We start from the raw sequence: 10,421 nt of genomic DNA, 5'->3' as shown, positions 1-10,421 counted from the left end.
TTCTGTCATCCTTAAAAATGTACGTATACTAGCATTCGTAGTCTGAGGATCGAAAAGACTTGGTTTCAAAAACTGAGTACCAGCCTGTTCAAATCTTCCTGTTTCATCTTTATCCATAAAGAAATCACGTAACCTCAATTTCCTACCGAATTTGAAATGGTCAACAGCAAAATTAAATTCGTCATGTCGGGAAGAGGGCACAAAGCTCAACCCTAGGGCCAAAAGGGAGCTTTCTGATCTAGAAAGAATATGATCAGATAAATTAAATATACATCCCTCATCTACTTCTTCCGACCTCTTCCGCCTGAATCCCCCCCTCCGCGGGTGTGGTCTGCGTAATTTCCAGGGTTGCCTGCCCTTCTCCTTCTCTGGCCTAAAAAACCACTCGGGGGGGAGTGGAACACCAGGTTCAGAGTCCGAGGCTGACTGTGACGTGGAGGAATCAGCTCCAGGTCTAGCCCTGTTCCTCTGCGGTCGGTATGTTCTCTGTCTCCTACCACTATTTGAACCGCCTGATAGCCACCTATAAACATTATGAGTTGCATAATCATTTGTTACAGTCTGCAGCTTCTTACGTTTAAAGGAGACCAACTCCTCCTTGTAGGCATTAATTTGGGTCTGGATCTTTTCAACCCAGTTCTCAGTTTTATCATTTTTTAAAGTCGTTAAGTGGGATTTCTCAAATTTCGTGATTTCATCACGTACCTTCACTAATTCGATGCCGACTTCCTCAATCACTAGTAATATCAGGTCCAAGGAACACTTATTGAGGACCCCGCACCACTTGCTGCAAAATGCAGCATTGGTTCTACCAATAGTTGGAGTATTAGTGATGCGGAATCCTCTAGGTATCCTCTTGGACCTGTGGTACTCCGACAAGAACTGACCATGGAGTGTCAGCTCAGTCTCTCTCCTTCTGAGTCGTGTAATTTTGTAAACTAAATCTGTTGGTTTCTCATCAGGGAGTCTAGTGAATTCAAAGTGATCAAAATAGACCTTTTCGGCATCGTCATCAGTGAGTGATATCAGCTGATTCTCAGCTGCTGACAGGAGATCCTCATCAAACAACACACATTCAGGTTGAGACATGTTGTAAATCACAATTCTAACCAAACCACACTGGTGGGGGAGGGTAAATCAGAGCTTTTAGATCAAATGATAAAGAAAAATCAATACATTGGAATCATAAATGCATAACATAAACATAACATAACATAATATTTCTATGGAGCAGCACCTAAGGGGGAACATGGGACCAATGCGCTTAAAAAGAACTTATATGTCATAAAAAATCGACCATACTGATCAAAAATTGGCTTGGTAAAAGATATTATTTCATTTGTTTTAGAGTCCACGGGTGTCAGACCAGAAAAAAGTTCCAGAGAAAGGATCCAATTTCTTTAATATATACAGAGAAAGTCGCACTCACGTGTAATACTGGAACAACAGCTGGGGTGTCTTCCACAAAAATCCTCAAAGGGATCCACTTGTAGATACAAAAGAATGGAGCACTCACCAGTCTTTTCTTATGAAGTATTTAACAAAAGTTTATTGTCCAGACAGCATACATGACTGTGTAATACAGTCCATTAAGGTTATCCAGAAGTAAGCTTACTTCTGGATAACCTTAATGGACTGTATTACACAGTCATGTATGCTGTCTGGACAATAAACTTTTGTTAAATACTTCATAAGAAAAGACTGGTGAGTGCTCCATTCTTTTGTATCTATATATATATATGTATATGTATATATATGTGTATATATATATATATATATATATATGTATATATGTATATGTATGTGTATATATATATATATATATGTATATGTATGTGTATATATATATATATGTATGTGTATATATATATATATATATATATATATGTATGTATGTATGTATGTATGTATGTGTATATATATATATATATATATGTGTGTATGTATGTATGTGGAAAAAAAGGGGGAAATTGGCGCCCAGGGATTAGTGTAACCCGTAGAATGTACAGAACCCTATGGGTTTCACAAATATTACCAATTTTAGGCCGGTTTGAAGCCTCAGCAGTACCTATTAGGGATGTTTTGAAGTCACTCTTCGAACAATTCTGATCGACCACCTTGACTGAGTACTTTTAGATTGACGTTAATATCAAAAGACATACCCCTGATGAAGTCTAGTCACTAGACGAAACGCGTTGGTTTTTTTTACTTGATGTGTTCTCTGAATATCCTATGAGGAAGGATTTAAGATATTGCTTAAAATTGTCTACATGCCTCCACAACTTCATGGATGGATCATTATAAGAGAAATTACATCATAATGTCTATCTAACATGATGGATATGTCATTTTGTAAATTTTAATAAACTTTTATGAAGGAACAGTTCATGCTTTTGTTTTAAAATTGGTAATATTTGTGAAACCCATAGGGTTCTGTACATTCTACGGGTTACACTAATCCCTGGGCGCCAATTTCCCCCTTTTTTTCCACATTTCTATACCTAGTTCAGTCTAACAAGGAACTTAGGGAAACAGGCTGCCCTTCTTAAGAAACTTTCTTATCTCATTCTATCTAATACCTATAAAATAGCGCAGGAGGAGAGTATTTGTTTGATTATATATATATATATATATATATATATATATATAATCAATCAATGTAATATAAAAAAGTGCTATATCTATCTGGGAATTTTTCCAGGGTCATTGGCACTGGGTGTGTGGGGCATACTCTCTCTCTGTCTCTCCAAAGGGCCTTGTTGGGGAACGGTCTCCAGATTAGAGATTTCCCTGAGTGTGTGGGGTGTCGGTACGCGTGTGTCGGCATGTCTGAAGCGGAAGGCTCTTCTAAGGAGGAGGTGGAGCAAATGAGTGTGGTGTCTCCGTCTGCAACGCCGACTCCTGACTGGTTGGATATGTGGAATGTTTTAAATGCAAATGTGAATTTCTCTATCGTCCTAAGTGGATGCTGGGGTTCCTGAAAGGACCATGGGGAATAGCGGCTCCGCAGGAGACAGGGCACAAAAGTAAAGCTTTTACAGGTCAGGTGGTGTGTACTGGCTCCTCCCCCTATGACCCTCCTCCAGACTCCAGTTAGATTTTTGTGCCCGGCCGAGAAGGGTGCAATTCTAGGTGGCTCTCATAAAGAGCTGCTTAGAGAGTTTAGCTTAGGTTTTTTATTTTACAGTGATTCCTGCTGGCAACAGGATCACTGCAACGAGGGACAGAGGGGAGAAGAAGTGAACTCACCTGCGTGCAGGATGGATTGGCTTCTTGGCTACTGGACATGAAGCTCCAGAGGGACGATCACAGGTACAGCCTGGATGGTCACCGGAGCCACGCCGCCGGCCCCCTCACAGATGCTGAAGCAAGAAGAGGTCCAGAATCGGCGGCTGAAGACTCCTGCAGTCTTCTTAAGGTAGCGCACAGCACTGCAGCTGTGCGCCATTTTCCTCTCAGCACACTTCACACGGCAGTCACTGAGGGTGCAGGGCGCTGGGGGGGGGCGCCCTGGGAGGCAAATGTAAACCTTTAAAAAGGCTAAAAATACCTCACATATAGCCCCAGAGGCTATATGGAGATATTTACCCCTGCCTAAATGTACTAAATAGCGGGAGACGAGCCCGCCGGAAAAGGGGCGGGGCCTATCTCCTCAGCACACGGCGCCATTTTCTGTCACAGCTCCGCTGGTCAGGAAGGCTCCCAGGTCTCTCCCCTGCACTGCACTACAGAAACAGGGTATAACAGAGAGGGGGGGCAAAATAAATGGCAATATATTAATATAAAAGCAGCTATAAGGGAGCACTTAATCATAAGGCTATCCCTGTCATATATAGCACTTTTTGGTGTGTGCTGGCAGACTCTCCCTCTGTCTCCCCAAAGGGCTAGTGGGTCCTGTCTTCGTATAGAGCATTCCCTGTGTGTCTGCTGTGTGTCGGTACGTGTGTGTCGACATGTATGAGGACGTTATTGGTGTGGAGGCGGAGCAATTGCCAAATATGAGGATGTCACCTTCTAGGGGGTCGACACCAGAATGGATGCCTTATTTGTGGAATTACGGGATAGCGTCAACTCGCTTAAGCAGTCGTTTGCCGACATGAGGCGGCCGGACACTCACTTAGTGCCTGTCCAGGCGCCTCAAACACCGTCAGGGGCTGTAAAACGCCCCTTGCCTCAGTCGGTCGACACAGACCCAGACACAGGCACTGATTCCGGTAGTGAAGGTGACGAATCAACCGTATTTTCCAAAAGGGCCACACGTTATATGATTTTGGCAATAAAGGAGATGTTGCATGTAGCTGATACTACAGGTACCACTAAACGGGGTATTATGTGGGGTGTGAAAAAACTACCAGTAGTTTTTACCAAATCAGAAGAATTAAATGACGTGTGTGATGAAGCGTGGGGTGCCCCGATAAAAAACTGCTAATTTCAAAGAAGTTATTGGCTTTATACCCTTTCCCGCCAGAGGTTAGGGAGCGCTGGGAAACACCTCCTAGGGTGGACAAAGCGCTAACACGCTTATCAAAACAAGTGGCGTTACCCTCTACTGAGACGGCCGCACTTAAAGATCCATCAGATAGGAGGATGGAAAATATCCAAAAAGGTATATACACACATGCAGGTGTTATACTACGACCAGCTATTGCGACTGCCTGGATGTGCAGTGCTGGGGTAGTTTGGTCAGAGTCCCTGATCGAAAATATTGATACCCTGGACAGGGACAATATTTTACTGTCGTTAGAACAAATAAAGGATGCATTTCTTTATATGCGTGATGCACAGAGAGATATCTGCACACTGGCATCACGGGTAAGTGCTATGTCCATTTCGGCCAGAAGAGCTTTATGGACACGACAGTGGACAGGCGATGCGTAGAGGAGTTATTTGGGGTCGGTCTATCGGATTTGGTGGCCACGGCTACGGCCGGGAAATCCACCTTTCTACCTCAAGTCACTCCCCAACAGAAAAAGGCACCGACCTTTCAACCGCAGCCTTTTCGTTCCTTTAAACATAAGAGAGCAAAGGGCTATTCATATCTGCCACGAGGCAGAGGACGAGGGAAGAGACAGCAACAGGCAGCTCCTTCCCAGGAACAGAAGCCCTCCCCGGCTTCTACAAAAGCCTCAGCATGACGCTGGGGCTTCGCAAGCGGACTCGGGGGCGGTAGGCGGTCGTCTCAAGAATTACAGCGCGCAGTGGGCTCACTCGCAGGTAAATCCCTGGATCCTGCAGATAATATCTCAGGGGTACAGGTTGAAATTAGAGACAGATCCACCTCGCCGTTTCCTGAAGTCTGCTTTACCAACGTCCCCCTCAGAAAGGGAGACGGTTTTGGAAGCCATTCACAAGCTGTATTCTCAGCAGGTGATAGTCAAGGTACCTCTTCTACAACAAGGGAAGGGGTATTATTCCACTCTTTTTGTGGTACCGAAGCCGGATGGCTCGGTAAGGCCTATTCTAAATCTGAAGTCCTTGAACCTGTACATAAAGAAGTTCAAGTTCAAGATGGAGTCACTCAGAGCAGTGATAAGCGAACCTGGAAGAAGGGGACTTTATGGTATCCTTGGACATCAAGGATGCGTATCTCCACGTTCCAATTACCCCTCACACCAGGGGTACCTCAGGTTCGTTGTACAAAACTGTCACTATCGGTTTCAGACGCTGCCGTTTGGTTTGTCCACGGCACCTCGGGTCTTTACAAAGGTAATGGCCGAGATAATATTTCTTCTTCGAAGAAAAGGCGTATTAATTATCCCATACTTGGACGATCTCCTAATAAGGGCAAGGTCCAGAGAACAGCTAGAGATGGGTTTAGCACTATCTCAAGAGGTGCTAAAGCAGCACGGATGGATTCTGAATATTCCAAAATCCCAATTAATGCCGACAACTCGTCTGCTGTTCCTGGGGATGATTCTGGACACAGTTCAGAAAAGGTTTTTCTTCCCGAAGAAAAAGCCAAGGAGTTATCTGACCTGGTCAGGAACCTCCTAAAACCTGCGGTCCTCCAGGTCTCTTCTGCGGTCCTCCAGGTCTCTTCTGCGGTCCTCCAGGTCTCTTCTGCGGTCCTCCAGGCCTCCTCTGCGGTCGTCCAAGTCGCTGACTTCGTCCAGTCCGCTGCTGTGGTCCAGGCCTCTGCGGTCCTCCAGGCCTCCTCTGCGGTCCTCCAGGCCTCCTCTGCGGTCCTCCAGGCCTCCTCTGCGGTCCTCCAGGCCTCCTCTGCGGTCCTCCAGGTCTCTTCTGCGGTCCTCCAGGTCTCTTCTGCGGTCCTCCAGGCCTCCTCTGCGGTCGTCCAAGTCGCTGACTTCGTCCAGTCCGCTGCTGTGGTCCAGGCCTCTGCGGTCCTCCAGGCCTCCTCTGCGGTCCTCCAGGCCTCCTCTGCGGTCCTCCAGGCCTCCTCTGCGGTCCTCCAGGCCTCCTCTGCGGTCCTCCAGGTCTCCTCTGCGGTCCTCCAGGCCTCCTCTGCGGTCCTCCAGGTCTCTTCTGCGGTCCTCCAGGCCTCCTCTGCGGTCCTCCAGGCCTCCTCTGCGGTCCTCCAGGCCTCCTCTGCGGTCCTCCAGGCCTCCTCTGCGGTCCTCCAGGTCTCTTCTGCGGTCCTCCAGGTCTCTTCTGCGGTCCTCCAGGCCTCCTCTGCGGTCCTCCAGGCCTCCTCTGCGGTCCTCCATGCCTCCTCTGCGGTCCTCCAGGCCTCCTCTGCGGTCCTCCATGCCGCTGACTTCGTCCAGGCCTCCTCTGCGGTCGTCCAGGCCTCCTCTGCGGTCGTCCAGGCCTCCTCTGCGGTCGTCCAGGCCTCCTCTGCGGTCGTCCAGGCCTCCTCTGCGGTCCTCCAGGCCTCCTCTGCGGTCCTCCAGGCCTCCTCTGCGGTCCTCCAGGCCTCCTCTGCGGTCCTCCAGGCCTCCTCTGCGGTCCTCCATGCCGCTGACTTCGTCCAGTCCGCTGCGGTCGTCCAGGCCTCCTCTGCGGTCGTCCAGGCCTCCTCTGCGGTCGTCCAGGCCTCCTCTGCGGTCCTCCAGGCCTCCTCTGCGGTCCTCCAGGCCTCCTCTGCGGTCCTCCAGGCCTCCTCTGCGGTCCTCCAGGCCTCCTCTGCGGTCCTCCAGGTCTCCTCTGCGGTCCTCCAGGCCTCCTCTGCGGTCCTCCAGGTCTCTTCTGCGGTCCTCCAGGCCTCCTCTGCGGTCCTCCAGGCCTCCTCTGCGGTCCTCCAGGCCTCCTCTGCGGTCCTCCAGGCCTCCTCTGCGGTCCTCCAGGCCTCCTCTGCGGTCCTCCAGGTCTCTTCTGCGGTCCTCCAGGCCTCCTCTGCGGTCCTCCATGTTTCCTCTGCGGTCCTCCAGGTCTCTTCTGCGGTCCTCCAGGCCTCCTCTGCGTTCGCCCAAGTCGCTGACTTCGTCCAGTCCGCTGCTGTGGTCCAGGCCTCTGCGGTCCTCCAGGTCTCTTCTGCGGTCCTCCAGGCCTCCTCTGCGGTCCTCCATGCCGCTGACTTCGTCCAGTCCGCTGCGGTCGTCCAGGCCTCCTCTGCGGTCCTCCATGCCGCTGACTTCGTCCAGTCCGCTGCGGTCGTCCAGGTCTCTTCTGCGGTCCTCCAGGCCTCCTCTGCGGTCGTCCAGCCCTCTGCGGTCGTCCAGGCCTCCTCTGCGGTCCTCCAGGCCTCCTCTGCGGTCCTCCAGGCCTCCTCTGCGGTCCTCCAGGCCTCCTCTGCGGTCCTCCAGGTCTCTTCTGCGGTCCTCCTGGTCTCTTCTGCGGTCCTCCAGGTCTCTTCTGCGGTCCTCCAGGCCTCCTCTGCGGTCGTCCAAGTCGCTGACTTCGTCCAGTCCGCTGCTGTGGTCCAGGCCTCTGCGGTCCTCCATGCCGCTGACTTCGTCCAGTCCGCTGCGGTCGTCCAGGTCTCTTCTGCGGTCCTCCAGGCCTCCTCTGCGGTCGTCCAGCCCTCTGCGGTCCTCCAGGCCTCCTCTGCGGTCCTCCAGGCCTCCTCTGCGGTCCTCCAGGCCTCCTCTGCGGTCCTCCAGGTCTCTTCTGCGGTCCTCCTGGTCTCTTCTGCGGTCCTCCAGGTCTCTTCTGCGGTCCTCCAGGCCTCCTCTGCGGTCGTCCAAGTCGCTGACTTCGTCCAGTCCGCTGCTGTGGTCCAGGCCTCTGCGGTCCTCCACTGGCAGTCCTGCACTTTGGTGTTCACATCTGTGAAATGCAACCTTCTTCGTGGTGAATGTGTCATGTCTTCTTGTCCAGGGGTGGCTACATGGTCCAAAAAAGAAGCTTCCTGATGCAGCGTGTTTGTCACGTCCTCTAGCACCGGTATTTCCAGATTCATTGGCTGAACACTGTGATCTGCAGGAGATGGAACAATTACATCATTTGCCACACCACATATCAGCTCCAACGTATTATTCTTTGCCTTGGCATTTTTTCGTGGTTTCACCACATTTTCTTTCTGAGCCGCCTTGGCAGTTTTCTTCTTCTTTTGTGGGACTACTGCAGCAAGTTTCTGTGCCACTGATGGGTGGGTTTTGGCACTCCCGTAAAATCTGGTAGTCTGCATTCTTTGTCTTTTGTCTAAAAATATAAAAACCACAATAAGAAAACATGTAAAGCACAGCATGCTAAAAATAGCAAACAACTGTACATTTTCAAATAAAGTGCACAACAGTAAAGTGCAAATACAGTACTGTACAGTATTTGCCTTTTTTCCCTGTGCCTCCCAACAAGAACCTCTGCAGGAGGGACAGAATGCTCTGTTACGGACTTCAGTTTAAATATACAGTATGATTACCATCACCTGTGCGAACAACTATACTGTACAGTAGTTACTGTATTTGATAAGATAGGTGTTTCACCACAAGTGATAGCAATCATTCAGTACTACTGCACATAGTACACCGGGATAAGCGAGGTCTATGCACATTACGTTATACCGAGCTGGATCGCTTAGCAACCTGACAAAATGGCCACCGACCGTGAACTCCCAGCACATGGCAGCGCTTGGATATGGAGTGAGATACAGTATGGTACAGTCCAGGGGCAATGCTGAAGGAGCGTCACAATCCCCTAGCTCAATTACTAGAGCCATCTTAACAGCAGTGTGGGCCCCTGGACACAGCAATGCACTGGGGACCCTACCCACTCACCAGCGGAAGGGGTGGGGGGAGCTATCAGCGGCAGCTTTGATGCTCCGCGGGGGATAGGGGGGTTCTATCTTTCGCTCAGTATGTACAGTAGGACCTGGAGAAATAATTTCTGCTAATTATTCCTTTACTGCACAGATGGGGCAGGAAGGAGAACACTAAACTGTAGAAGGGGGCATTGTGCTGAATGAAGGGGCCCTGGTACATGACTTCCAGGGTGGTAGGGGGTGTTTAATACACAGGGGAGGAGTGGATAATGGAGTGGGCTTAATATTAGTGTTATGGACTGCAATTAGTTTCCTGTATGAAACAGATACAGTACAGTAAATAACCCTCCTTGGAAGTGCATGGGCCCTGTGAGACTTACAGTAGTGTACAGCATAAGGGTCGACTGACATGATGTACAAGCATTACATACAGTACATGTCAGTACTGTATGTAAATTCTTCAATTATTGCCTAACAACAATGCTGCTTACTGTATATTAAATACTGTAGGCCTAGAAATGTGCATCTCAATATAGTAGTTAAAAACACAGGGGCCTATGTGGATAAGCGAGTTCTATGCACACTAAAAATGGCCACCGACCGTGAACCCCCAGCACGTGGCAGCGCTCGGATATGTAGTGAGATGCAATATGGCATACATTTCACAGTTCAGGGGGCAATGCTGAAGGAGCGTCACAATCCCCTAGCTCAATTACATTGGGATAAGCGAGGTCTATGCACATTACGGTATACCGAGCTGGATCGCTTAGCAACCTGACAAAATGGCCGCCGACCGTGAACTCCCAGCACGTGGCAGCGCTCGGATATGTAGTGAGATACAATATGGCATACATTTCACAGTTCAGGGGGCAATGCTGAAGGAGCGTCACAATCCCCTAGCCAAAATACACAGGGGAGGGATAAGCTACTGTAGGATTGCATACAGTATTACGGTACACCGGACTCAATCGCATAGCACACTGTCAAAACGACCACTACCCATGAACCCCCACCTCCTGAACCCCCACCTCGTGGCAGGCAGCAGTTGGGTATGGAATGAGAAATGGCATAAGCTGTGCAGGCTACGGGGCGATGCTGAAGGAGCGTCACAATCCCCTAGCTCAATTACATTGGGATAAGCGAGGTCTATGCACATTACGGTATACCGAGCTGGATCGCTTAGCAACCTGACAAAATGGCCGCCGACCGTGAACTCCCAGCACGTGGCAGCGCTCGGATATGTAGTGAGATACAATATGGCATACTGTACATTTCACAGTTCAGGGGGCAATGCTGAAGGAGCGTCACAATCCCCTAGCTCAAT

General features: G+C 49.6%; 1 protein-coding gene across 2 annotated transcripts in view; it reads left to right on the top strand.

The window, feature by feature from the left end:
- LSM8 (LSM8 homolog, U6 small nuclear RNA associated) overlaps nucleotides 1-10,421 on the top strand; it is a 100,684-nt gene that overhangs the window by 57,373 nt on the left and 32,890 nt on the right. The window lies entirely within an intron of this gene.

The sequence above is a fragment of the Pseudophryne corroboree genome, chromosome 6 (assembly GCF_028390025.1).
Source record: "Pseudophryne corroboree isolate aPseCor3 chromosome 6, aPseCor3.hap2, whole genome shotgun sequence".
In the NCBI taxonomy this organism is placed as follows: Eukaryota; Metazoa; Chordata; class Amphibia; order Anura; family Myobatrachidae; genus Pseudophryne; species Pseudophryne corroboree.
Note: the sequence above shows the minus strand (reverse complement) of the source record. Positions and strands in the feature narration are given on the sequence as shown.